This window comes from Prionailurus bengalensis, chromosome D2, assembly GCF_016509475.1.
Source record: "Prionailurus bengalensis isolate Pbe53 chromosome D2, Fcat_Pben_1.1_paternal_pri, whole genome shotgun sequence".
Lineage (NCBI taxonomy): Eukaryota > Metazoa > Chordata > Mammalia > Carnivora > Felidae > Prionailurus > Prionailurus bengalensis.
Genome location: NC_057351.1, coordinates 74,354,858 through 74,382,301, shown reverse-complemented (window position 1 = coordinate 74,382,301; position 27,444 = coordinate 74,354,858). Strand labels below are relative to the sequence as shown.

The window sequence follows — 27,444 nt, the reverse complement described above, 5'->3', positions numbered from 1 at the left end:
CTAGAGCATTCAAAGGGTGCATGGACCCGCTGCCACATTAACTTTGGATTTTCAGTCTCTGAACCCTGAAAGAATAAGTTTCTGGTGTTTCAAGACACCCGGTTTGTGAGAGTTTGTTACAGCAGCCCCAGAAAATGTACACAGCTTGTCTTATGCTTTTTCCGCTGTCCGCAACACAATTTAAATGTGTAGGCACGGTGAAAACTCATGCCCTCCAAGTAAGCTTGTGCCATCCCTGCAGACCACAGCACAGGGCAGCAGAGGAGCCCTAGGAGTGGACTCCTCACCTGGTGCTGGGCCATCGCAACTGCGACACCCTCCACGACCCTGGGGTTACGGCGAGGAGCGACGTCTCCTATCAGTCCTCGCTTTTTCTTGAGGAGTGGTCCTCTGAGCACGGTTCTGGCTGCAAACCACCCATCAGAAGTTCTGCCTGGGATCCGCCTCCACTCTGGGACCAGAGTGATATAAAGGAGATCTGTTGCTTATCTACTGCCCTGAGCATCTAGCCCAACCCCAAGCTCCTGTCTGAGGAGGGACAACTGTTACCAGGGACCACACAGGGAAGATGTCTCGGGAAGGAGCTTTAGCTGCAAACCACAGAGTTCGGTCTCTCCTGTGGGTCTTTCAAGGAGCTGAAGCCTGTGCCTGTGGGTCCCTGGTTTTCTAAAATACATCTCTGTGGGTCTAGGGCTGGTCCAACTGTGGGCCAGCTGCCCGTTACCTGCTGAATGAACAAATGAATGGATGGGTTTAAACACAGAGGTGTTTAACTCCGAAAATGTGAGGCATTTTGCACATAGAGGTCGGCAGCCCCGGGTTCCATTCCTGGCTGTATCCGGCCACTGTGGGGCTTTGGAACGGTCACCTGTCCTCTGGGTCTGTGTGAAAGGAGGAATTCGGATGCCCGCCCTCCAGTCGTCTAATGACTCAGTCACTTTTCGTTGGCGTATGCTTTTTTTCTCCTGCTTGCTTTTGGCTCCTGACCTTGCAAATGAGCTGAGGTGTGCAAAGCAGGTCCTTGAAGCCCCTTTGCAAGCAAGTGGGGCCCGAGAGGGGCGGGGAGACCAGCCAGTGTCGGCATTCCCTCCTCTAGATACCTGCAAATAATGAGAAAATAGAAAGTTGTACAGAGCCCAGGGCCTGGGGCCTGGGTTTAAGAATGATTTATAAACGTAGGAGGAAGGGAAAGAGGGAACAGAGGAGGGAAAGGGCCCCAAAGTGAAGAACTGCACCAATTTGATCAACGGATAGGCCGCCTTTATCCCCCGGCAGGAAGCACCCCAGCCCTGAGAGGTGCTCACTTTTTCAAAGAGAAAATGCAATTTGTAAACAATCAACATCTTAACAAGCTACAAACAGCCAGCCCTGACTTGCAGCAGATTTACTGATGCTTGAGTGACTACAATTCACAATGTTTTTCCACACCAACTTCTTTCATTTGTGGCCAGGTATTCGTTAGGACAGCAGGTACCCCCCACCCCCCAACCCCCCGCACCCCCCAGGACTTCTGGGCTTCTAACCTAAAGAAGAGGGGCCGGGGTCCAAGCACTTTTCCGTCCCCGTGGGTGCGGGCCCAGAGCTGCTCGTCACCACGGCTGGCCCTGAAACTCGCAGGCTAGGGTATGTTTGTTTTGTTTTAAAATTCTAGCCTTTCAAAAATCGCCCATCATTTATCACTCATCTGAGCTAAGCGATTGGAGGCGGATGCTGGATGCTTTCCTCCAAACTCCTCCCCGCCCCCCCCCGGCCCGCCCCCCTCCCCCAACAGCTCCTCTCCTCCGGGGAAATCAAGAAAAACAAGATTCTACTTGTCCAGGCCCCTCAGAGACTCCTTGGAATTGCTGGAATCGGCACAATGAGAGTAATGGAACCGTGTACAGGACGTAAATACAACCTGCCCGCCGGAGTGGCAAAAAATAATGAAGTAATTAGGTGAACTATTACCAGCACCTGTGACTGATGGGTACACGCACGTTTCTGCCTTAATTATAGTATTATTTGTTGGGAACAATAAGCAGATTCTGAAGTTGCGTCCCTTCTGGCCCCGCACCCAGCGTCTCTCTCCCAAGGGTCCCACTCACCCCAAGGTGCGAGCCCAGGATGGGGGAGACGCCCGGCCCAGCCTGCGCAAACCCACAGCGGGGAAATGAGAGTCCTGCTCCCCAGCCCATTAGGGTTAATGCCACTTCAATTAGCCATCGATGTGACTCCTCACCGGGGCTATTTAACGCGCCATTTCTAGGCTAAGCTTGTGTCCTGCAGACAGACCCGAACCGCTTCCGAGACGGTCAGGGAACGGAGGCTTTCTAAACAAGTCGCTGCGGATTCTGTATGGAAGTGGCCGTGCAAACGCCCCACCTGTAGTCTTGTACCCAGAAGACTGCCCTGCCTCCTCGCTGGGATTTCCGCACGGAAGTGCCCACTTGACAGTAACAATAATCATTTGATGATGATAACAAGACTTAACATTTGCGGGGCCTGGGCGGCTCAGCGGGTTGAGCGTCCAACTTCGGCTCAGGTCACCATCTCACGGCCCGTGAGTTCGGGCCCTGCGTCGGGCTCTGTGTTGACCGCCCAGAGCCTGGAGCCTGCTTCGACTCACGCTCTGTCTCTCTCTCCTTCAAGACGAATGAAAGTTAAAAAAAAAAAAAAGAGTTAACATTTATAGTGTTACTGTGCACCAGGCCCTTTTGAGTCATTGTACGTATAGTCACTTATTCACTCCTCACAACAACCCAGTGAGATAGATATTGTTAACCCCCCCCCCATTTTACAGATGGGGAAACTGAGGCATGGGGAAGTTCAGTGACTTATCTGCGATCACAGGAGCAAGACTCCAAGACCAGGAGTTAGGTGGCAAAGTGCACACACTTTATCTTCCGTCCACTGCACTTGCCCAGTGGATTTCTTATGGGATTGTGGACCGACGGATACCCCCCGTGTGTCCGGCATAGGCTGGGCTCAAAGGGGAGAGGGTGGAAACGTGGGAAAAGGTCATGTTAAAAAACAAGGCAAGAAAGCAGTGCCTCACAGACTTGCCGACAGACTGGGGAGCGTCCACCGCCTTCCGTTAGCGGGAGAAGGTCGACCTCCAGGTACAACCGTCATGCATAGCAAGGCTCACATCAGCCTTCCCATCATCAGCTAGAGAAATGTGTGATGTCTGCAGGATAAATCCCTTCTCTGAGAGCCACAGAGGCACTCACCTTCTCCTGGGGTTTAATTTTGAAGCCAGTTGAGTCCGTTGAATTGCTTAGCCAGGTGATTGTGTTTTGCAAGTTTTGCCCCAGTGGGAGGCGGAGTCATTGGTCCCCACCATCCATTTGCCATTTCTGGCAGAAGGAGGTTGAGCGGTGGACCTTGCTGGGTGACCCCAGACAAGTGACCTAACCTCCTTGGGTCCCAACTTGCTGATCTGTAAAATGGGAAGGATGACCTCATCTTCCTCACAGGCTGTGAGGATTAAGCGAGTTAATAAACATGAATCACTGATTACTATTATCATATGCAAAAGCAGATTGAACATGAAGCTAAATGAATCTTACCCTTTGGGCCCCTGGTCTTGCACATTCCCTCCCACACAGCATCGTATTTCGTATTCAGCATTTTGTCTATTTTTCTTACAGAGGGTCCCAGATTGTATAAGCTTCAAGCCCCTCAAAACCTGGATCCACCCTGTGATTATCTCGGAAAGGAAGCATCTGGCTTGGAAAACTGCAGTCCTGCCTAGCTCTATGCGAAGCTTCTGTGTTTTGGACATGAAGACATGGGCGAAGGACCCTCCTTTGCGGACAGGGACATAAACTTCTTTCTAAGACAAAGACCCATAGAAGACAGTAGATGCTGGGCTCATTACTGAGTGAGCAACCTGGCCCGATTTGCCAGGGGCTATACCAGTTTTAATGCCTAAAGCACCGAGTCCCAGAACCCCCTCAGCTCTGGGCAAATTGGGAAGCTTGGTGACCCTGCTTGCTGAGGACAGCATATCGCTGTCATTCACCGCAGAGCTCCCAGTCAGCTGAGTGCCTGGCGCCTGGTAGGTGCCCAGTAACTACCTGTTGGAAGATGGTGTGGAAACCAACTATGGTACCTGATGGGCCTGGGGAGGAAGAGCGCAGGGTGATCTGGGCGGGCGGGTGGATGTCACGGCAATCCTGTGTGAAACACCGGTCTGCGGTGGTGAAGCTGGATCAGGACATGGGGAGAGGGTCGTGGAATGTGACGTGCCCCCAGACCTCGGGGAGTTTCTGGCTACCTCTGTGTACCTGGTAACGAACAGCAGTTCTGGCATTTAAAATCCCCACCTCTTCGTTTTCTCAGCCCAGGATCGCTGCCCGTGTCCAGGCAGAAAACTGTGAATGCAGGCTGGATCTGGCCGGGGGGTAAATGGTGCCCCAGGCGGGTCTGCGGCGGGCTTTGGGCAGGCGGGCGAGCCGCTCAGGCCCCGATTCCACATGCTGTGTAGACTCCAATTACCCGAGGACTTAAGAGATCAAACAGCCCAACTGTGCTTCTCAATGAAAGAGGAGGTCTTGATTTTACTTTGTGCTACACCCTCCAGCCAGACCGTGCAAAAACAATGCGTTGCATTGATGTCCTCCTGAGCCCCAAACCTTTCTGAAATGGTCTCCGTCTATCCCAGCAACATCTCCGTAAAGGGGACAGGGGGAGAGCCAGATGTTTTAAGGACGGGCGCGATTCTCATCGGACTGCTGAGGACATCATGGCAACCCCAGATGTCTTTCACCACATGGACAGGGAATTTTCGAAGCCTTCTCTATTTTTATTTTCAGGTATACTTCGAGGTGTCGCGTTGGCATGTGAAGAAAATTGTGTGCATCAGCCCTTGGCTGAGCTGTGGCATGAACACAGGAGACCTGATAGAAAACAGGGAAGTCAGCAAGGCACCAAAGGACAGAGACTAGAATTTTGCCAATTTTATTTTTCTGCTCCCTCCTAACACAGTTAGGATTTACCGTGAGCAACAGCACAGCCCCAAAGTAGTCTGATTTCCTTTTAAGTGAGGATGTCAGTGATTAGGTGAATATTCCAGAAAATGCAAATCACTTTGAACATTTAAGAATAAGGAAAGCAGAAAGGTTGGGGGGGGGGGGGAAACTTTTTTGTAGACGTCTCAATAGGTAGGCAACAATAGAGACCTAAGCCCACAAATCTGTTTTCACATATCGGTATTTTTTCCTAATACTTCTAGCTTTCAGACAATGGATTTTTAATTAAGGATAGTGTACCAAAGCAATGAGCCATTTCAGGATTTTTTTTTTTTTTTGATTGGTGACTTCATCTGTGTAACAATCCGGTTTTTCAGGTTGCTCCTCGTTCACAGTCTTTTCTAAAAACAAATGATACGTACCTTAAATCATCCAATGTTTCCCTTAAAATAAATAGCCCCTTGACAAAGTGAAAATAAATGTTTGAGCTGTGGCTGAAGCTTTATCACAACGTAGAGATCAGGATGATAGTTCAAAAGGCAAATGCAAATACATTTTAGGCTGAGCCTTGTACACCGAAAGCATGTATTTATGGTGGAAATTGACCTTAACATGCAGGGGAAATGATCCTGTAGTATTTTCGATTTTGGAACTGATAGGCTAAATCATTTTGTATTTGATGGTCTTAAAAAGCCGTTCACATTGCTTTGAAAGCAGCGTTTTTCAAGCACTGTAAACTTGCTAAGGTAGAAATCTAGACAAGCAAAATTACTTGCTCTGGGAGATTCCTAAACACTTTGTCTTGATTTTACCCTCAAATATTGAATTCTCTGCCAACCATTCCATACACATACACTGCTTATTTAGTTAATTTTTTTTTGCACAATTTATGCCTAAATGACTTATTGTCTCACTCTGACTTGTCTTGGGGACATTTAACGTGGATATACTGGAAGAAGAACTCAAAGTGTTCAATGTACTTTAGACTAATTGACAATGCAAACTGCAAGCTGGAGACATTTATTTTCCACTACTGACTTGGATTTCTTACCTCTTTTACTGTAACAGACCTACCTTAGACCGTTGAATATCAGATTGTTGGTAACTGTGAAATGTGACATTGTAACCCAGTGCAAAATGTCGCGATTGTGCACATGTGTAAGAATTAAGACGTCTTATGAAGTAGCATCAAATGCTGGATTAAACTAGGCACCTGCCACAGAGTCTCCCCCCGCCCCGTGCAAATTCGGCAGTGGTAAGCAAGTCCTGTGGGTTGTAGAAGTCATGGCCAGATCATGGATTTCTGTACGCAGTGAAAGCTCCCGTGGGGAAAATGTAGCGGGGAATGTCATGCTACTCACCTTGCTTTTACACCACGTTTGTTGCAGGCAAAGTTTTCTCCAAATTGCTTTCCACTTTTGCTTGTCAGCATCCAGAAAGAAACAGTTTCCCCCACTAGTTACTTCTTAGTTATCCCCAAGGACACAGAGATCTTGGAAGATAATTTGGCATGCTTTCTTCAGTGTTTCCCCTTAGCTGAAAGCCTTAAAGATGGACAGATGTACATTGGTGGCCCGAGAGGCGCTGAAATTTAGAGCCGACGAGCTTGCTCCAAAAGCCTTTCCTATGGAATGAGCACAGTTTCACATATCGCCACTAGATGGCGACTGACAACCATTTGTATCAGCCACACTTGGCTTCCCATCTGTCAATAACTCGCCAACGTGTCCTAAAACAACTCCTCTAAGACCACTTCACTCCTGGATTCTTATTATCATTTCAACCTTTACGTAGAAATTTAAATGGTTCTGACTTCTGTTTTGGAAGTAGAAGAAATCCCCACCGGAAGAGACTATATCGGAAAGCACACGGTTGTATTTGTTATACAGCAACGTTAATAAACATTGGCACTCACAGCTGAATTAAGACATAAATGTTAAATGTCGATGTCTATCCTACCCATTTATCTCCCAATGCTTCAACGCACGTTTATTAAATGCCTGTTGGATGCAAAATGTTACTTGCGCTTCTGAAATGTTGAAAGAACATTTTATTGCCAGAAATTAATACGAGTACCAGCAAAGAAAGACACCAATTCCATGTTGTACAGTTGGGCCATTGATATAATATGAAATTATAATATGAATTATATTTAAAGGGAAATATACGCCGGAATTCCGGCAACTCCATTTCTTGATGGATTGATTCAACATCTTGATGATGTTGAATAAATCTGCATGTCAGGCACAGAAAAAAAAACAAAAACAAAAACAAAAACATACGAAGCACTTTGTAAATTCACTTCCCCCTGCTAGCAAAACATAATCCCCTTTGCCTTAATAAATTGTAAACTCCTGTAAAGAAAATACATTAATAAAATATACAAGCTGTACAGTGGGGTCATTTCTCTCTTTTGTGTCCTTTGTCACCAAGTATAGGAATGAGATATCTCAAAGCATAATTTTTTTTTTTTTGGTCTGTTTGCTGACGGGCTTTAATAATAATACTGGCTTTATCACAAAGTGTTCAGGAGGATGTGAGAAGACTCCTTCAAAAGTTAGCTCCACACCTGTGGAGATACTAAAAGAATCTCTGAGATTCTCTCCACTTTTAAGAAGCAATGATTTTTTAAAAATGAGCATTTGAGTCTTTTCAAACCATCTCAAAATAGGTGTGATATTGCTTCTAAGCCAGCCTCTAACCAAAAGAAAAGAATGGTCTCATTTTAGAGTTACTGGCTGTTTGTTTGAACTGAGGAATTAGTTGCATTTCAAAATAAAGACATGCCTAATGAAATGATTAAAACATACAGAGCATTAAATTATAAGCAGATGGGAGTTGGGGGGGGGGGTGAGTTTGCTAGAGAGCTGATTCCAGGAAAGCTGACAGCTTTGGGTTTTTCTCAACAATACAGAAGATGATTGTTTAAGCAACAGAAGATAAGAAAACAACCCCTGAAAGATAAATCTTTTTTTTTTTTTTGATAGACAAGAGCCAGAAAGTAAAGTCCATGTATATCATAAGTGTTCAAAGAGACAGAGAGTCCTGTTGAAGGACGGAGGATATTCACAATGAGGCCTGGAAAAGCAACCAGGAAATTTGCAAGGGTATCAGAGTATTGAGAGGTCCTAGGAGAACGAGGAGGATCAGACAGACCCAGGATAAGTCACGGTTCAGGGTTTGGATTCTTCATAAGAAAGTCAGACGTCTCCCTGGCTGTTGTCTGGTCCCAGTTATTCATGAAACGCCTTCCCTCTTCCCTCCTCCCTGAAATTTATCATTTTAAATGCTGCTCTGTATAGTTAAAAAATACTAGTTTGACGAGATGGAGTTTAGAATGGTGAAAAAGGAAGTTCAGCAAATCCAAGCAGTTCATAGACTGTGCAAATCGTCTGTTAAGTGGCACTTTATGGTTCAGCCGAATCCATGAGAGTTTTATCTTGAATTTCTATCAGGCTGCATTCAGCAGTAGCTGGTTCCCTGGAAACGGGCATTAAAAAAAAAAAAAAAACTGTGTTGTGTCTCTATCTTTCCTGGATATACAATGGCAGTTTCGACCCATTTGAGCTGCCTTCCCAGACAGTAGCACTGATTGTCTTCGACTGTGGGTTAATGGATGTAGGTCTAGAGATCAAGGAAATAAACCCTCTAAGATTTTGTCTAAATTTTAAAAGGCATCTCACCTTCCTAAGTTGTGTGTCTTCTTTGTCCTGGATGTCTGCAGGGGAGAAGACAGCACCGCCATGGTGACCGTGGCTTTCACCCAGGGCCACGGCCAGGTTCACAGTGGGGGCTCAGGTCGTTTTCAGAATTGAAATCACCTCTTGTTTTAATCACAGAAAAAAACACGCTGAAGAGGAGTGTGGCGCACGCACACGCGCACACACACACACACACACACACACACAGACACTCTCTCCAGGGAGGAATCTGCTGTCCTCGTTCTATTTCGGGTGAGACCTTGTCCCCCGTCCACGCAAGCTGCCCGTGTGTGTCTACAGCACTTTCCTGTCCGGCCTCATGGCAGAGAGCACGGCTCCGAAAACAGACGGATTCCAAGGGAATCCTGTTTCTCCAGCACCATCTGCCGACACCGAGCAGGGCTCGAGCCTAAACTCGGAGGTGCAAGCTATCGATTTCACCCTGCCTCCTGCCTTATTAAAACTCTCCACGCCACCTCTGCCGGGAGACAATGGCTATGTGTTCGGGAATCGAGGGAGTAGGTCTCCTTCCCAAATAAGTTGTTCCATTTACTGGGAAGGGTGGGGTTCAGTGGAACGCTTAGCTACACCGACCACGTGGCCCCGGCTAGGGAGGAGTCGCATCCCTTCCCACATTCCCTCCCCAGCTCCCGACCACCGTAAGACCTTACTCTTTTGCCTTTGATTCTTAAAGGTCGGTTGTGGGTGTCCTACAGCAAGCCTCATCCAGTACTTGGAAAGTGATGTACAAAGTTAACATTTACATTTAAAAAAATATAAGGGCATACCTACTGGAATTCTACCTAGAGAGATGCACTCTTTGGAACTTGGACACTGGTTCCATGCCTCTGTGAGAAAATAACATTCTTGAGGAGATTCGAAGCCTTTGCCTTTATTAGCTACTGGCCAGTGGAGGGCGGGGGCCCAGGAGCTGGGACCGCGGTGGGGAACCAGTTGGCAGCTTGGTGAGGAAATGAGACGGTACCCACCGATGTGGGGACAGGTGTGGGGAGAGTGGTGTTCCTGGTAGGGACAGACGTGACGTCGGTTGCCTTTCCATCTGTGGGTGCGTGGCCCTGCACGCCTCTTCCTGGTCCCTCCGAGGTCCTACAGGGGCAAAGGGATAAGATAGCACCTCTGAAGGAGGCCGAGTCCTGGTTAGAGGCTCCGGCTCCATCTGGCAGGCACACCCGCGTGAAGACCTCGAATTATGTTCTCTAAACCCTCTGTTGAGGGGTGCTCCCCGCTGTCCTCCTCCTCCTCCTCCCCATCACCATCTTCACGGTCACAGCAGTAGCAGAGGCTAACATAGGGAGAGCGTTCCACAGTCAAGGTGCCTTTCTGAGCACTTCACGCGCACCATGCCGTGTACGCCTTCCCGGTCCCCCCGGGCAGCGAGGGCCGTGCCCACCCCAAGTCCTGGGCAGAACAGCGCTGGCCCATAATGAGAGCTCCGGGACGGAGAGTCGTGGCCACTCTTCTGTGCGATGTGCTTGCGCGGCAGCTGTCCTTTGAAAGCGGATGGACCTACCGGAAGCTGATTCATCAACACTAGTTCACCGAGCACCTGAGCGACGTCCCTGTGGAAAGTGCTAGGCTGCTTGCGCCGCGGGCCTCACTGTGCCTGGCGTGCTAAGTCGGGTGACTCAGTCGGTAGGGGATTCCGAGACATGGGCGGGCTACCCCTTGTCCTGGAGACTCGCCTTAGGGGGAGGGGAGGGGGAGGAGACACAGAGTGACAGACAAATAGAAGGAAGAGTAGCATGAGGGGAATGTCAAAGACCCCCCCCCCACTCTCAGCTCCGAGCGGTGGTTCTGGGCCAAGGAGCACCTCAGGAGGTGGTTAAAGATGCCGATACCGGGCCCCAGCCCCAGAGATGCTGATTTGCTGAGTCTGGAGTGGGCCAGGGAATTTGCATTTTTACCAAGTTTCCAGGTGCTGGGGGTCCACGGACCTCACACTGAGAAACAAAGGCCCTGAGGAGACAGGTCAGAGTGGATGAGGGTTGTGTTGGGGTGAGGGGCAGTCTTCCCAAAGGAAGGGGAGGTTTTGAATGGGCCCTGACCTTTCTCACAACTAAGATCATTGATCTCAACTCCTCACCTTATAAAAATGGGACTGCGATCAGTTGAAACGGGAGCCCCACATTTTCTGGGAACAAAAAACCCAGCCCTTCAGGACCGGGTGCCTGGAAGGGGCAGCCGAGGCAAGGCGAAGTCACGCCTCCTGCCTCGGGAGCCGATGCTGGGGAAGATGGGACGAGGCTCAGATTAGCTCTGAGGTCCCCGGAGTGCACGTCGGGGCTCTGACCGGCCAGGAGGGGGCTGAGGGGGACGCCTCCCTCAGCCTGTCCTCCAGCTGCCTGGATGGAAACAGCTGAACTTCAAAAGAAGCCTGGGGTTTACCCAAGGGCAGCTGTGGATGTGTGGGTGGGTGGGGCACCCAGGGGAGCTGAGAGGAGGGCTGCAGAACAGGAAGGGGGAGCAAAGGAGAGAGCTGCAGGGAGGAAATGAGCAGCCTCGGGGTTGGGCCCTCTTTCCGAAGCGAGTGGGAACACTTGGCAGTGTCTTCCACATTTGTGTTTTGATCGATACTGAGTCGTGAAATCGTCTTGAGAATCCCTTGAATATCCACGCAGAGAAGTTGTTTTCATGAGAATTCCACCTGAAACCCTTCCATGCACTTACACTTTCAAGGCTTGCACGAAAACGTCCTGAGGGTCGAAGGCCAAGAATCTGAAGCATCCCTGTGCCCCCCCCACCCCCCCAGCAAATGCTTTTGTGAGCTGTTTTTTTCAAAAAGATGCAGCAGCTTTAGAGGGGCGCCTGGGGGGCTCCGTCAGCTCAGCTGCCGACTCCTGATTTCAGCTCAGGTCACGACCTCACGGTTTGTGGGTTCGAACCCCGCATCGGGCTCTGCGCTGGCAGGGTGGAGTCTGCTTGAGATTCTCTCTCTCTCTTTCTCTCTCCTGCTCCTCCCCAACTTGCTCTCTATCTCTCAGAAATAAATCAATACACATTAAAAAAAAAAATGCAGCAGCTTTGGAGAGTTTGGCTAAGGGGCGGAGAAAACCCCCAACCAACAAAAGAAAGCCACTCGGATTTGGAAGACAGAACTGTGGCGAGCCTGAGCGGGTGTCGCGTCTTAGGAAGACAACGGGAGACAGGGCCCCCAGCCCTCTCACAACGGGTGAGAAGGTGTTATCGGAGGAATCGCTTCCCGTGGCTTGAGTTACAGGAGGGAAAACATGGGCTCAGAGCTTGAAGAAGTAAAAAAAACAAAACAAAACAAAACAAAACAAAACAAGAAAACAAAACCACAGGGATTGTAGAGAACAAGAGAACAAGTTAAACAGTGAATGAACTGCCAAAGAAAGTGGAATTTCCATCCCTGGAGCTATTCTGGGCGAGAGGAGGGACCTCTTTATTACAGGTTGTTTAGAGTAATGAACGGGATCCCACCGCGGTGCATGGGAACGGGCCTGGTGACCCCGGCGAAGTTCCTTCCAGTCAGCAACTCCATAATTATTGACCCAGGTGGCCAGGGTTCGTCTCCGAGGAGGAAGAGTCCGTTTCCAGCGGACTTGCAAGGGCTCCGTTTGCCAACAGTGCTTTGTCATTGACTGGATCATTTTCAAGTCATTTTGTTCGGCAGAAACTCCAACGGGAATCCCCTCAGCGACCGGGTAAGCATTTGCCGAGGGTCTTTCTGGCCAAATTGCATTCCCGATCGCCTGTGCAGGTTTAGGAAAGGGCCCAGGGGTCCCCTAAAGAATCCGGGGGCTCCCAGGAGAAAGGGAGGCAGCAAATACCCTCCGTGTTTTCTCTTGCTAGAAAGTTCCTTTGAATGGCTTCTAAGGCTGGTGGATGGAGTTTCTCCCTCGCGGACTTGAGCAGAATCTACCTCCGTCCTGTTTTCAATCACTTCGATGTAAGGTTGAAATTACTCTGGCTTTCTTGTCTACACGTTTGCTGTGTTTTCTCATGAGGGTGTCCCACAACCCCTGCCCCCCACCTCCCCCCGCCAAAAACAAAGTCAAAAGAGGTTCCCAATTGGTTTTAACTCTCCGTGTCTCCCTTCCTCTGCCCGTCTCAGGGAGACCGTTTTAAAAGGAGTTTTAGGAAACCAGTTTCCACATTTCACAATACACATTACATTACCCAATTTTACAATACACATTGTACAATGAATATCTGGTGATGATAATTTAATAAAAGAAAAGCATCAGCCCTGATTTTCTCAGGCTTCACCAGCTTGGGAGGGTACATGACTCTACGTTAATGAATAAACCACACATCCCTGGCTCCGTGAGGCCGTTATCCCCAGAAGGTTCTCGAATGACCACATTCACAGTCACAGATAGTTCTTCCTGCCTCTTCCCCAGGAAGTCACACAGAAGGGACGGTTCACCACCACCCCCGCTGCCAAGACCCATGGTGAGCGACAAAATGGATTCCTCGACAAGAGTGCTGGTTCCACATGGCCGCAAAGTGGCAAGGCCAGCGGCCGCCATTATGTTCCCCACGATGCTCCGCACGCTGCAGACACGAGTTCAAATCCTGCCAAAGCACAACTCCCAGCCCTGTCTCTAGGTTTCCATATGTGAGGCTCAGACACTAGCTGCCCAGCACGGACGAAGTATTAATACTCAAGCCCTGCTTGTCTTTCTCCCTGACCAAGAAGCAAGAGTGAAATCCCTTGCTGTCTTGGGCTCCCAGGGCCTCCACACACAATCACATACAGCTAGTTGGGTCCGAATTCAGCTGTGGTTCTTAACGGCATTTTCCAACACCAAGACTGTCACACTTTTTTTTTTTTTTTATAATTGTTTTTAATGTTTATTTATTTTTGGGAGAAAGGGAAGGACAGAGTGTGAACAGGGGAGGGGCAGAAAGAGAGAGAGGCACAGAATTCGAAGCAGGCTCCGGGCTCTGAGCTGTCAGCACAGAGCCCGATGCGGGGCTTGAACTCACAAACTGCGAGATCATGACCTGAGCTGACATTGGACGCCTAGCCAACTGAGCCACCCAGCCCCCCCCCCAACTTTTTCTTAAATTATACCCTTCGATTCAGTAATTACTGCCGAGTCACTTTTCTTTTTCTTTTTTTTTTAGGGAAACAATTGAGTACAGAAATGCTGTTAGGCACAGGATGTATATTGAAGCATATATTGGAACGATGAAGCAGGTATCACCGAATGCTCTATCATTAGAGCATGGTCGGGTGAATAGTGCATAGACAATAAAAATTACGCTTATGGAGGGAAGATGTTTGTCACATAGGATAAAGTGAAAAAAACCAATCAGAACATTAAGTTTTGTACTTACATGGCTATAATGGTATAACATTAAAACAAAGTATGCATAAAAAGTCAGGAAGACTATAGAAATAATCATTACCAAAATTTGTCTTTCAGTAGAATACTGGGTGGTTTCAAAAATATATTTCTTGGGGCACCTGGGTGGCTCAGTCGGTCAAGCGTCCGACTTCGGCTCAGCTCATGATCTCGCAGTTTGTGGGTTCGAGCCCCAGGTCGGGCTTTGTGTTGACAGCTTGGAGCCTGGAGCCTGCTTCTGATTCTGTGTCTCCCTCTCTCTCTGCCCCTCCCCTGTTCGTGCTCTGTCTCCCTCAAAAATAAATAAACATTAAAAATATATATATATATTTCTTTCGGGGCATCTGGGTGGCTCAGTGAGTTAAGCATCTGACTCTTGATTTTGGCTCAGGTCGTGATCTCATGGTTTTTCGTATTGGGCTCTGTGCTGACAGCGTGAACCCCGCTTGGCATTCTCTCTCTCTCCCTCTCTCTCTGTTCCTCCCCCGCTTGTGTCCTCTCTCTACCTCTCTAAATAAATAAATACACTTAAAACGTTTTTTAAAAATATATTTCTTTCTACTTTGCTGAATACATCAAATTTCATCCAATGGGGATAGCTCTCAAGTTAATATTTAAAAAAAGCATTAAGAAAAAAAAAAGACCCCTCCCAGCCCCATCTCCATACAGGTGAAAATGAAGTGGGGGATCAGTTAGTGAGGACCACAAGTTTGGCATCCCCACTGGGCATCTGGCTCCCTCCTAAGTCAGCATGGCAGGGTCTAAACGCCAGAAGATTTGTCTTCAGAAATGGGGTCCCCCTGTCAACTCTGTGCCTGTTTATTGAGCACCTATCGTATGTCCAGCATGATCTCACTGACAAGGCAGAAAACAGACATAAATTAAAGCCCATCTAGGAACTCCTTAGAATTCCAGAACTCTCAGCTCTGCGTCTCCTCTTTGATACTCAAGGTGGGACCCTGCGCTGGGTTCGGCCCAGCCCGTTCCTGAACTTGTCAGCGGCTCCTTCTAAAGCTCTGCCAGTAGGGCTGGCTCGAGGGGGGAGGAGGCGGAAGGACAGACGTGGTCCTAACTCCGGCTTCCTGCTTCTGTCAGCCTCGCCAGACCTCACTGCTCTCCTCTGCAGCTCCCCTGAAGTTCCTCTCTGAGGCAGTGGCTGAATCGAGTTCACCGTTTTCCTAACCCTGGCAGTGCTAGGCTCACGGTGCCCCTTAGGGACACGCATTTTGCCCAGGGCTTCCTCCTCAGAGGCTTGGGTCCCACCCCAACTGTCCTCTCTTGGAAGCATCCAAATTTTCCTGTTCGAACCTCTTCCCTTTGTCCCACCAGCCCTAGGATGGGGGTGGGAGTGATTGCCTTCTGCAGTAGCTTCCTCCGTGATGTCTTAAAGTTGTCTTTTTAAACCTTTCATTTACTGAATTAATACCGTTTTTGTGTTATTAACACTTCTTTGTGTTAAATCTGCCCTGTTTGAAGAGCTGGGGTGGCTTCTATGTCCCGACAGTAGCTGAAGGGGGAAGTCACTTGGGTGGGATTGCAAATTCCCCAACAGCAAATACCCCTCAGCCTCCATGCCACACTTCCTCCTGCTTCACAGAAAATTTGGACACCTTCAGCTGAGAACCCCCCATTTCTCACCCTCTGGATGTACAACCTGTTCTCTATTCTCGCCTCCTCTCTTGTTTAAGACCAACTCGTAGGGGAGCCGGGTGGTTCAGGGGAGCCGGTCCAACTCTTGATTTCGGCTCTGGTCATGATCTCACGATTCATGAGTTTGAGCCTCCTGTCGGGCTCCGTGTTGACAGCATGGAGCCTGATTGGGATTCTCTCTCTCTCCCCCTCTCTCTCTCTGCCCCCCACCCCCACAAGACCAAATACTACACATGTGTTTCCCATCCCACCCCCCTCCTGGCCTCTCCAGGAACCTCCACTGTTAACTGACTGCCCCATCCCCCCCACAAACTTGACATTTCTCAAATGGATCCTTCCTATTGGCTTTCAAATCTGCTCAAATCTCACAGAAGATAAAGAATCTTTCCTTGGTCCTCAATCTCCCCTCCCCCAGCGGCCACACTCCTGTCTTTCTCATGATCTCAGTAACCAACTTCTCGAAATTAATTCATCTCTGGGTCCTCCACTTGAACTTGCTCCTTGTTTCCTCCAATCTGGCTTCTGGTCCCACCAGTCTGCTTTGCTGAAGTCACCAGTGAGTGTTAGGTTTATAATTAAGGGGACTTCTTTTCAGTCCTCATTTTATGGGACCAGTGGGTCACACGCCTTTTGCGCACTGTTCCTTCGTCCTCTGGGAGGGCACCTTTCCTAGTGTTCTTCCTGTCTCTATAACCACTCTTCTCACTGCCCAGGCCCCTCCTTTTCCAGAATGTTAAATGCTGACGTTGCCTAGGGCTCAGGCTGAGGTCTTCTCCCTTCTCACCACTGCTCGGATCATCTCATCCACCCCAAGCCCCGCCGCAGGCCATTTGCACACTATGTCTTCGGTCGGGAGTTCCCTTCCACACAGAGCTGCTCCTTGACCTCTGCGCTTGCTGTCTCCCAGGAGACGTCCAACTCAACAGGAATAAGACAAAACTCAGGCTCTTTCCCCCAAAGCGGGCCATCTTCCAGGGTCCCCTATCTTAGTCAAAAATACAATCTTCTATCTTACGGCACAACCCAAAAACCCAAGAGTCGCCTTCCATGATTCCCTCTGCTTGTATTTCCAGTATGCTATACCAAACTTGTCTGCTTGACACGTATTTCTTAAAAACATCGCCAATTGTTGACTTACTACCGTATTCTTTATCTGCTGCAGTGGCCTCCCAACTGATCTCCCCTTTCCACTTTTCCTTCTCCCAGGGTATGCTCTATATTACAGCCAGGGCAATCATCTTACGGTGACGATCTGAGCACGTCACCCCTCTACATAGAACACGTCAGTGGCTTCTTATTGCTCTTAGAAAAGACTGAAGTCCTTCCGGAGGCATCCCAGCGGCTTTGCCTTTCACCCTTCTCTTTCCCATTTTCTGCTCTCTGGCTGCCCGAAGTTGCTCTGCTTCCCCCTGTCCCAGGACCTTTGCACAGGTTGGTCTCATCGTCTGGAATGTGTATTCATTCTTCATGCCTCAGTATGATGGCCTTGCCTGAGGGAGGCTTTCTCTAAATCCCCCTCCCACCGCCCCAGACTTGGGGCATAGCGCATAGTGCATGGCGTGGTGTGCCTTTCTTTGGAGGCCCTTCTACAGTTGTGATTTCACGTTTACTCATGTGATTGACTGGCTGATGTTGGTCTCCCCACCAGTTGTATGCTCCAGGAGATTGGGGACCATATCTGCCTTGCTATGCTCTTGAGTTCTCAGAGTCTGGTCCAGGATCTGGCCCCTTGTCACATAGATGAGAATTTGTCGAATGAATCAGTGAGTTTTGACTGAGGACTGCTGATCTCAGGACATTGTTTTCTCAGCGCCTTCATGCCATGGGATCTTTCCATGTGTTTGAATGGAAAATGTTGCCTGAATGTTATGACGTGCCCTTTCGCACTGAAAGATTACAGGGTAAACTGCTATAGCCTGAAAAGGAAAATCCATGATAGAAGTTAATATTTTTCTGATTTAAAACCAAAAGAAATCTCTTAGTTCGTATTGTTTCACCAAAAATATATCTCCAGACAGGAAGAAGACAGATCGGTGTTTTACTTGCTGTCTAAAGCAGAAAAGTTAGACATGTTATGGTAACGGAAGTGAAACCTTGTTGAGAAACAAAACTCTAAAATTTGCTCCCTAAATCCGGGACAGACAACTGGCTGATATGAATGGGGAACAATTTCTATTAATAAACAATAAGAGCAAAAGTGGTTTTTTTTAAAGTTTATGTATTTTGAAAGAGAGAGAGAGAGCCTGCACATATGTGAGTGGGGGAGGGGCAGAGAGAGAGAGAGAGAGAGAGAGAGAGAGATCCACAAGCAGGTTCCTCACTGTCAGTGTAGAGTCCGATGTAGGGCTTGATTTCACGAACTGCAAGATCATGACCTGAGCTGAAATCCAGTCAGATTTTTTAATGGATTTTTTTTAAATTAAACATTTATTTTGAGAAATTATAGATTCAAAGAGTTGCAAAACATAACACAGATTTCTGGTATCCATTACCCTGTTTCTCCCAATGACAGCATCTTGTAAAACTATAGTACAATATCATAAACAGGAGACATCGATAAAGTCAAGACACAGGACATTTCTCTCACTGCAAGGATGACTCACGTTGCCTTTTTATAACTATATACACTTTCCCTGTCATCCCGATCCTCCTTAATCCATGGCAACCACTAATCTGTTCTCCATATTTGTTATTTTGTCGTTCAGGAATGTAACATAAATGGAAAGATGTATGTATGTAATCTTTGGGGACTGGATCTTTTTAATTTAGCATAATTCTCAAAATATTTATTCAGATAGTTATGTGTATTAGGAGTTCCTTCCTTTTTATTCCTGAGTAATATCCCATAGTATGGGTGGACCAGAGTTTAATCGTTCACCTGTGGGGAACACCTGGGCTGTTTCCAGTTTAGGTTATTACAAATATAGCTACTATAAACCTGAGCTCATAGGTTGTGTGTCAACATAAGTTTTCATTTCTCCAAGATAAATGCCCAGGAGCACAACTGCTGGGTGGTATAGTAATTGCGTGTTTAATTTTTTACGAAACTGACAAGCAATGTTTTGGAGTCGCTATACCATTTTACATTCTCATTAGCAATACACGTGTGACCCAGTTTTTTCTACATCATCTCCAGCATTTGCTGTTCTTATTATTTTAATTTTACCTGTTTGGGTGGGTTTGTAGTAACAGTGCATGGTTTTAGTTGGAATTTCTCCAACGGTTAATGATGTTGAACATCTTTTCATATACTTATTTGCCATCTGTGTATTTTTTTTTTAGAGAGAAAGAAAGCATGAGTGAGGGAGGGGGCAGAGAGGCAGAGGAAGAGAGCACAAATCTTAAGCAGGTTTCACTCTCAGTGCAGAGCCTGACCTGGATGGAGTTCGGTTCCACGACCCTGGGATTATGACCGGAGCTGAAATCCAAAGTTGGATGCTCAACTGACTGAGCCACCCAGCTGCCCCTGACATCTGTGTATTGTTTCAGTGAAATTTTTATGTCTTTTGCACATTTTTTTTTTAAAAAAAGATTTTACTTTTAAATAATCTCTATGCCCAACCTGGGACTTGAACTCACAGCCCCAAGATCGAGAGTCGTATGCTCCATCGACAGAGCCAGCCAAGTGCCCCTTGCCCATTTTTAAATTGGATTGTTTGCTTTCCCACTCTTGAGTTTTGAGAGTCTTGTATATCCTAGATACTAGTCCTTTGTGAGGTGTGTGGTTTGCAAATAATTTCTCCCATTCTGCAGCTTGTCTGTTCATTCTCTTAATGGAGTTGGTTCCACAGCAAAAGTTTTAAACCTTTGTAAAGCGCAATTTATCAGATTTTCCTTTGTGGTATGTGATTTTTGTCATCAAATCTAACTCTTTGACTAGTCCCTAGTTTCTCTATTTTTTTGTCTATTTTTCTCCTGGAAGTTTTAGTTGTACCTTTTACATTTAAGTTAGTGATCTCTTTTGAGTTCATTATTAGGAAAAGTATGAGACTTAGGTCAAGATTTACTTTCCTCACTATGGATGCTCAATTGCTATAGCACCAATTTGTTGAAATGGCTATCTTTCACCCATTGAATTGCTTTTGCAAAACATCAGTTGGGTATATTCGTGTGGGTCTGTTTCTGGGTTTTCTATCCTGTTCTACTGGTCTATCACTGTGCCACTGCCACATAGTCTTGATTATTATAGCCATATAATAAATCTTGAAGTAGACTGATCCTTCCTATTCTTTTTTCTTTTTAAAATTTGTTTGAACTATCAAAGTCCCTTTGTCAATAAATTTTAGGATGATCTTGCCTCTATCTACAAAAAAATTTGCCGAAATTTTGATGTGAATTATGTTAAATCTGCCCATAAATTTGGGTAGAATTTGCATCCTTGATATTGTGGGTCTTGCAATTTATGAATAAAGTATGTCTCTCCATTTATTTAGACCTTAATTGGTTTCTTTCACCAGTGTCATATAATTTTCAGCTTACAAGTCCTGTACATATTTTGTTAGCTTTCCACTTAAGGATTTTGTTTTTTGAAACAGTAATAAATAAATAAATGGTATTGTGTCATTAATTTTGTTGTCGTGCTCATTGCTAGTGTATAGAAATACAGTTGATGTTTGCATACGTATCTTATATCCTGTAACTGTACTGAACTCACTTATCAGTCCTAGGAGGGTTTGTGTGTGTATGTGTGTGTGTGTGTGTGTGTGTGTGTGTGTGTTTGTTTTGTTTTGTTATTTTAGATTTCTTGGAACTTTCTACATAGACCATCATATCATCGGTAAATAGGGGCAGTTTTATTTTTCCTTCTGATCTGTATGCTTTTTATTTCTTTTTCTTGCCTTATCACACTGGCTAGAAATTCCAGTATTATGTTGCAAAGAGCAGTAAGAGTGGATATCTTAGGAGGAAAGCATTCAGTTCTTCACCATTAAATAGAATATTAGTTGTAGGTTTTTGGTAGATGCTCTTTATCAAATTGAGAAAATTCTCTTTATTCTTATTTTTATAAGAGTTTTTTTTTTATCATGAGTGGGTGTTGAATTTAGTCAAATGCTTTTTCTGCATCAGTTGATGCCGTCAAGTGATTTTTCTTGTTTAACCTGTCATTATCACAGATTATAGTGAATTTTCAAATACTGACTCAGACTTGCATCCCTAAAATAAGTTCCACTTAATCATGATATATAATTATTTTTATATATTGCTAAACTCTACATGCCAATATTTTGTTAAGGACCTTTGAATCTCTACTCATAAAGAATATTGGTCTATAGTTTTCTATTTTTGGTACTATATTTCTCTGGTTTTGGTTTCGAGGTAATTATATTAAGTTTATAAAATAAATTGGGACATGTTCCCTCTTCTTCTATTATTTGTCTGTTACAATTTTATTGTGTAGAATTTATGTTAATTTTGAAACTTTTGGTAGAATTCTCCAGAAAAACCATCTGGGCCTGGACATTTCTTTTTGGATTTTTAAAAAATTATAAACTCAATTTTCTTAATTCTTATAGGGCCATTTAAATTATCTATTTTATATTGGGTTAGTTGTGGTAGTTTTCTTTTTTCCCCCCATTAATTGCTACATTTCATCTAAATTGTTAAATTTATGCATACAGGTTTTTTTTTTGTTGTTTCATTTTGTTTTTTGTACAGCAAAACCTTGGTTTACAGTCATAATTCATTCTGGGGAAAAATGCTTGTAATCCAAAGCACTTGTATATCAAAGCAAATTTCAAGAACCATTGGCTAGGTTGTGATCATGTGACATTCAGTGTTACTACTTGTATTGCAAGACATCACTCGTTTATCAAGTTAAAATTTATTAGAAATGTTTGCTTGTCTTGAAGAACATTCGCAGAACAGGTTACTTGCAATCCAAGATTTTACTGTATTGTTTTATTATTTTTTTTGATGTTTTTGGTGTCTATATTGATATTCCAGTCTTGATATTCGTCATTTTTGTTTTTCTCTTTTTTCAGTCTTCGTACAGGTTTGCCAATTTTAATTTTTTAAACAACCAGATCGTAGTTTCATTGATTTTGTCTATCATTTTTCTGTTTCAGTTTCACTGATTTCTGGTCATGTTTTTATTATTTGCTTTCTTTTAGTTTATTTTATTCTTCTAGGGTCTTGAGGTGGGGGCTTAGATTATTGATATGAAACTTTTCTCTTTTCTAATATATGCATTTAGTACTATAAATTTCCCTCTCGGACTACTTCATGTGTGTCCCACAAATTTTGATATGCTGTATTTTCATTTTATTTAATTCAATGTGTTTATTGATTTCCCATAGGACTTTTCCCTTGACCCATGGGTTATTTAGAAGTATGTTGTTTGGTTTCTCAGTGTTTGAAGGTTTTTTCCCTTATCTTTCTGTTATTGATTTCTAGTTTGAATTCATTGTGGTCACAGAACACCCTTTGTTTGATTTAAATTCTTTTAAATTTGTTGAGGTTTGTTTTGGCCCAGGATATGATCTATCTTGGTATATGTTCCATGGGCACTTGAAAAGAATGGGTTTTCTACTATTGTTGAGTAGAAATTTTCTAAATATTGATTAGATCTTAATGGTTGATAATGTTGTTGAGTTATTCTATAGACTTGCTGGTTTTTTGTCGAGATGTTTTATCAATTATTGACAGAGATGCTTGTATCCAACTATTATTGTGGACTTGTCTATTTATATTTTCAGTTCTATCAGTTTTTGCTTCATACATTTTATAGCTCTGTTATGAAGTGCATACATGGTTAGCACTTGTGGATTGACCCTTTCATCACTACATAATGTCTGTCTTTGTCACTGGTCACTTTTTTCTTTGTGAAGTCTTACTTGTCTTTGACTAATATTTGCATCTTTTTCAATCTTTTTATTTTCACCTAGCCTATCATTTTAAATTTGAAGTGAGTTTCTTGTAGACAGACTATACTCGGATCATATTTTCCAATCCACTTTTTCATTCTCTGTGTTGTAATTGATGTACTTAAATCATTTGCATTTAAAATTATCATTGATATGTTAGGTCTTCAGCTTGTCATTTTCTTTTGCTTGTGCTTGCTATTTTTATTTCTTGTTTTATTTTTCTGACATCCTGTGATCCCCATAAACATTTTTAAGAATTCAATTTTGATTTATTTGTGGTGTCTTCTCTTTCTAGAGCTTTTAAAGTGGTCGCTCCAGGTATTACATTGTATATACATAATCTATCAGTCTACCAGTATCATCATTTTGCCGGTTTGAGTGAAGTTTTCTTTCTTGCTAGACTGCCCCTTCTTTGACCTTTGACTAGAGAGAGCAAGCTTTTTGTTGGGGCTCTTTGGTCTGCATCTGTTGGCATTTCCAGGTTACCAGCTTCCGCAGCACCTCATTTAGGGTATATGAAGAAAAAGGGAAATTCAGGGGACTCATCGCTGTGCTGTTCTTTACATCCTGTGGGTCCCAGTGCATCTGCCTTATTCTCTCTGCCATTCAGAGTTGCCTTACACTTGTTTTATATGTCATATCCAAGATCTTTAGCTATATTCAGAGGGAAGGATGGGGAAAAGTACCTCTACTTCATCTTCCCAGAAGCTGAAGTTCTCACTTACTGTATTTTTAAAGAAAATAAATATTTTTATTAAAAAATAATAATTTCAAAAGTATATACTGCAGAGTAGGTAAACAAAGCAAACTTAGATGTAAAACCTAGAGATAAGTAGTCAACAAGTTCTTCTAAAGAAATATTCAATCATTAAGACTATCCAAAACCTTCACTGAATAAAAACAACGCTCCCTTGATATTTAGACTTCTTTATACACTCTCAGTACTTTCTTATCTTTTATCCTATTTGATCCTGCTGGGAACCCTATAAAAGGGGTAAGGCAAATACTATTATCCCAGTTTTATAGAAAGGGAAATGGTACTATAAAAATCAGAAAAAACCCAGGACTCACCAAAGATTTATAAGATTTATATGAACCAATTGGATTGTTTGTTTCCCTTTGTGAGATAAATAATTCTTTTATAGAAAATTACGTGAACTAATCTTTTCAGAAGGCATTCTTCCCTATCATCTAAATGGAGAATATTTTACCCGCTCTAATGCTTCCAGGTTCCAGCCATGAGAAGACTTGTTTGGAATCAGTGAGAGAATGGGAATTTACTACTTCTCCACCCCCTTCAAAAATCCCACACCATAACTCCTCCAACTCATGAATCATCTTTTGAAAGTCTTGAGTTATATTCTGAATCCTCATCTGGACCCAAGCTGGAGAAATGGCATCTTCTTTGAATTTCAGATTCCTTCTGTGCATTGGAGGCCCAATCCTGCAGGGTTTCTCCTGCCTGCCTTTGCGTGTGCCGCACTCTGAAACATGGAACCCTTTGGAGGAATGTGTAATGATGAAATGAGATGGTACCCGTTCTGATCCCGGATTACAAAGCACACTGCGGCTGAGAATTTGGGGGGGGGGCACCAAAGAATCTCACATGATGGAGACATTTCGCGAGTTTGAATCTGTACCATCGGCCTACATAGTGCTGCAAGAGGCGGAGAGCAAGGAGGAGGTGGCCATGGAGCTTTCTCTTGGGGATACGGCGTAGGGAATGTCTCTGTTTAATCAGATCGCTGCGTGCAGATTTAAGAGAATCAAATGTGGAACTACTGAAGACGAGGGTGAAATAAGGCAATACAATGAAGGACGAGATACCTTTTATAAAACCATAATAAAAAAGGAAGTGTTTGAGAACAAGGAATTGAGATCTGGCAGATGATAACACCGACTCTACTGAGATCATCAATAATGGTTCACTAACAGATCCAAGGCAATATAATGAGGAGAGGCCATTTTCCCAAGTAGGTCAGGGTCTGGCTGACCTGTCCTGTTTCTTGTCAGGGTTTATCTGTTGCCTATTACTTCTGTCCGAGGCAATCTCTGGGGACAAGAAGACTCAGTCTCTGTCCTCAGGGAGTTTCCTATCTGACTGAGGAGACCAGCCCTGGAGATGAGAAAATGAGAAGGTGCTAAGTGAATGGTACAGACAGGTAATTGCTTCTGTTATTTTTGGGCTAGGTTGGCCTGGGAAATAAGTTTAAGATGTAGAGGGAGAAGAGATTTCAGCCAAAGAAGAGAAGGAAGGAAAGGCCCTAGGGTGGGTCTCCACCTTTTTTTTTTTTTGAAGGACAATGAATAGACATGCCCTCTGCCAAGGAATGCTTATAAAGGGACATAGGGGGAAGGGGGAACCAAGAGGTCGGACAGATGAGACTGGGACTTTCTTTGGCCAGGAAGGAGAGCTTGTAAATGTCATGGGGGGGAGGGGGAAAGAGTAACATGAGGAAGGAAAGGCATTAGAAAGACGGATCCAGCATTGGAGCCCAAGATGGATTGCGAAGGAGAGACCCGGGTAAAGTGGCGACAGGCCATTTATTGAGAAAGAACTATTCCTTTTTGGTTTAAACAACAAACCTCTGCGAGGGAATAATTAATTTGCATCCTCTTGATCTGTTTACAATTAATATGGGCAAGTAAATGTCTAAAATCCAAATTCGGCCAAGTTGAAGTTTTGTCAACCCTGGGGACTCCCTAATACAATCACAAAGCCATTAGTTAACATCCTCTGACCATGCTCTGTGTCCCTGTGCTGAATCATGCTCCTACATCCAATTTATGATGCAGAACCGAAACGATCATTTTCTTCAACTCACACACAAAAAAGAAATAGCTCACAATTTGAATGCTACATTCACTCAAAACTATAAAATTTTGTTGCACGTGTGTGTTTGGTACATTAGCTGCCTGTTCTTGAGGGAGAAAAGGAAGAAATTCACATGGTTAAAAACAAACTAAAACACCCAAGTGCAAAATCTACACAAGATGAGAAAGAGGCTGGTGGGGTTGGCCTCAGCATTCAGAACGAGGAACACGCTGTGAGACCAGATGTTGCAAATCTTTCACTTTACAGGTCCGGCTGTGGAGACCAGAGGGGTTTTGGGGCCTGCCACCTGTCTGGTTAGTGTTCTGGATCCACTCCACAACTCCACCTTCTGATGCTTCATGGTATGTGAGCTCACATCCTTGGTTGTCCTGGTCCTCGCCGGACCTATCAGACCATAGGTTTAAAGCGTCAGATTCCTGTTCTGGGGTCTAATGGACAGTGACTAAGGTAATTTCCGGAGTAAAGCCCCGTGAGGAGTCTATTCCCTGACTCTAGGACAAGTTCATTTGCTCTTTCTGGCTCTGTTTTTTCTTCTTTAGAATGGACTAATAGCCACTTCACTTACTTTACAGAGCTTTGGTTCAGATCAGAGGAGACTGTGCATGTGAACTTGCTTGAAAAATAGTAATTCATGATATGAATATTTCCATATCAACTGATTTATCCTCCAGTCAATAGTGGATAGGTTTGATATAAAAAAATTCAAAGTAATTTTATCCAATTTCTTTGGGGGAAAAAAAACCCCCAAATTGTGGATTGGTTTGATATAAGCAGTTGGGTAATAACATTTTTAAAAAATGTTTATTTATATATTCTGAGAGAGCCTGTGAACAGGCACAAGTGGCGAAGGGGCAGAGAGAGAGAGAGAGAGAGAGAGAGAGAGAGAGACAGAGAGAGACAGAGAGACAGAATCCCAAGCAGATTGTGCACTGATGTGGGGCTCGATCTCATGAACGGTGAATCATGACCTGAGCCGAAATCAAGAGTTGGATGTTTAACCCACTGAGCCACCCAGGCATCCTGGGTAATAACATTTTTAAGGCGCATGGTTAGGTGTTAGCATTCGTACTGAAATCTTTGATCAGACTCACAGCCCCGGCCCAGAGGTATTAGGAGACCATGATAACTATCCTAAATGTCCCCCATCTTAAATACATTAAGTATTTCTCAGGACAGAGAGGAGCGTCTTTCTTTTTTTACTCTCAGATATTTGATTCAACCAACTTTACTCATGGGGAGATTAGGAAGAATCACGCTAAGTGCCGAAGAGGTAAGTGACAAAGGCACGTTGCCCAGGGAAAACTCACAGCCCACCAAGGGGAGGAGACGAGAATGGAGTTTACAAATCTCACGCTGAGTCAAACGAGAGCTACCCCCTAACCCTGGCGGGCACACCCACAGGAGAGCCCCGTGTGGGGTTGCCCTTCTGAGAGGCAACTGGTTGACAGATCAGTCTGGATCTGGGGGCAACTGTGCCTGTAACTTTCAGGTTAGGGCTATTTGAAACCATTGTCTGTGTGCTCTTAAAATGCACGTCTCACCCCTCCCCATCAGCCGTCATGTTGGCCTGTTGTGGCACCCAGTTTTGGCGACCACGTCCCACCCTAGCCTTTTCTAGACTGGTTTTTCACATAGGCCACACGCTCCGTGTTTTAAGCCAGAACTTCCTACGTTGAGGGAAAGGTATCTTTAGCCACTTTCTTCTAAAACTGTCAAAGAAATTTAATTTTACTGATATACATTTTTATCTCATTTCTTTGGGGGAAAAACAAAAAGAAACAAAGATTAAGGCACCTAACCATGATCCAATGGGATAACAGAGTTAAAAAGCGGGAGTGCTGATTTCCCAGAACTGCCATAACAAAATGCCACAAGCAACAGAAATTTATTCTCTCACCGTTGAAGAGGCCAGAAGTCAGAGACCAGGGGGCAACTGAGCTGCCCTTGCTCTCAAGGCTCTAGAAGGAACCATTTCCTGTCCCCCACTAGCTTCCGGTGGCTCCCTACAGTCGTTGGCTTTCACCAGATTGTAGCCGCATCAAGTCTTTGCCTCCACTGTCATGTGGAATTTTCCCTGGGTCTCACTTTACTCTTTTTGCAAAGACA

General features: G+C 44.9%; 1 long non-coding RNA gene across 1 annotated transcript; it reads right to left on the bottom strand.

Annotated features, from left to right (window-relative positions):
- Positions 1 to 4,925: 4,925 nt before the first annotated feature.
- LOC122493553 lies at positions 4,926 to 6,593 on the bottom strand. The gene is made up of 2 exons (XR_006299920.1): positions 6,314 to 6,593; positions 4,926 to 5,353 (listed from the first exon to the last, which is right to left on the bottom strand). It is a non-coding gene; the product is annotated as an uncharacterized LOC122493553 (long non-coding RNA).
- Positions 6,594 to 27,444: the final 20,851 nt, after the last annotated feature.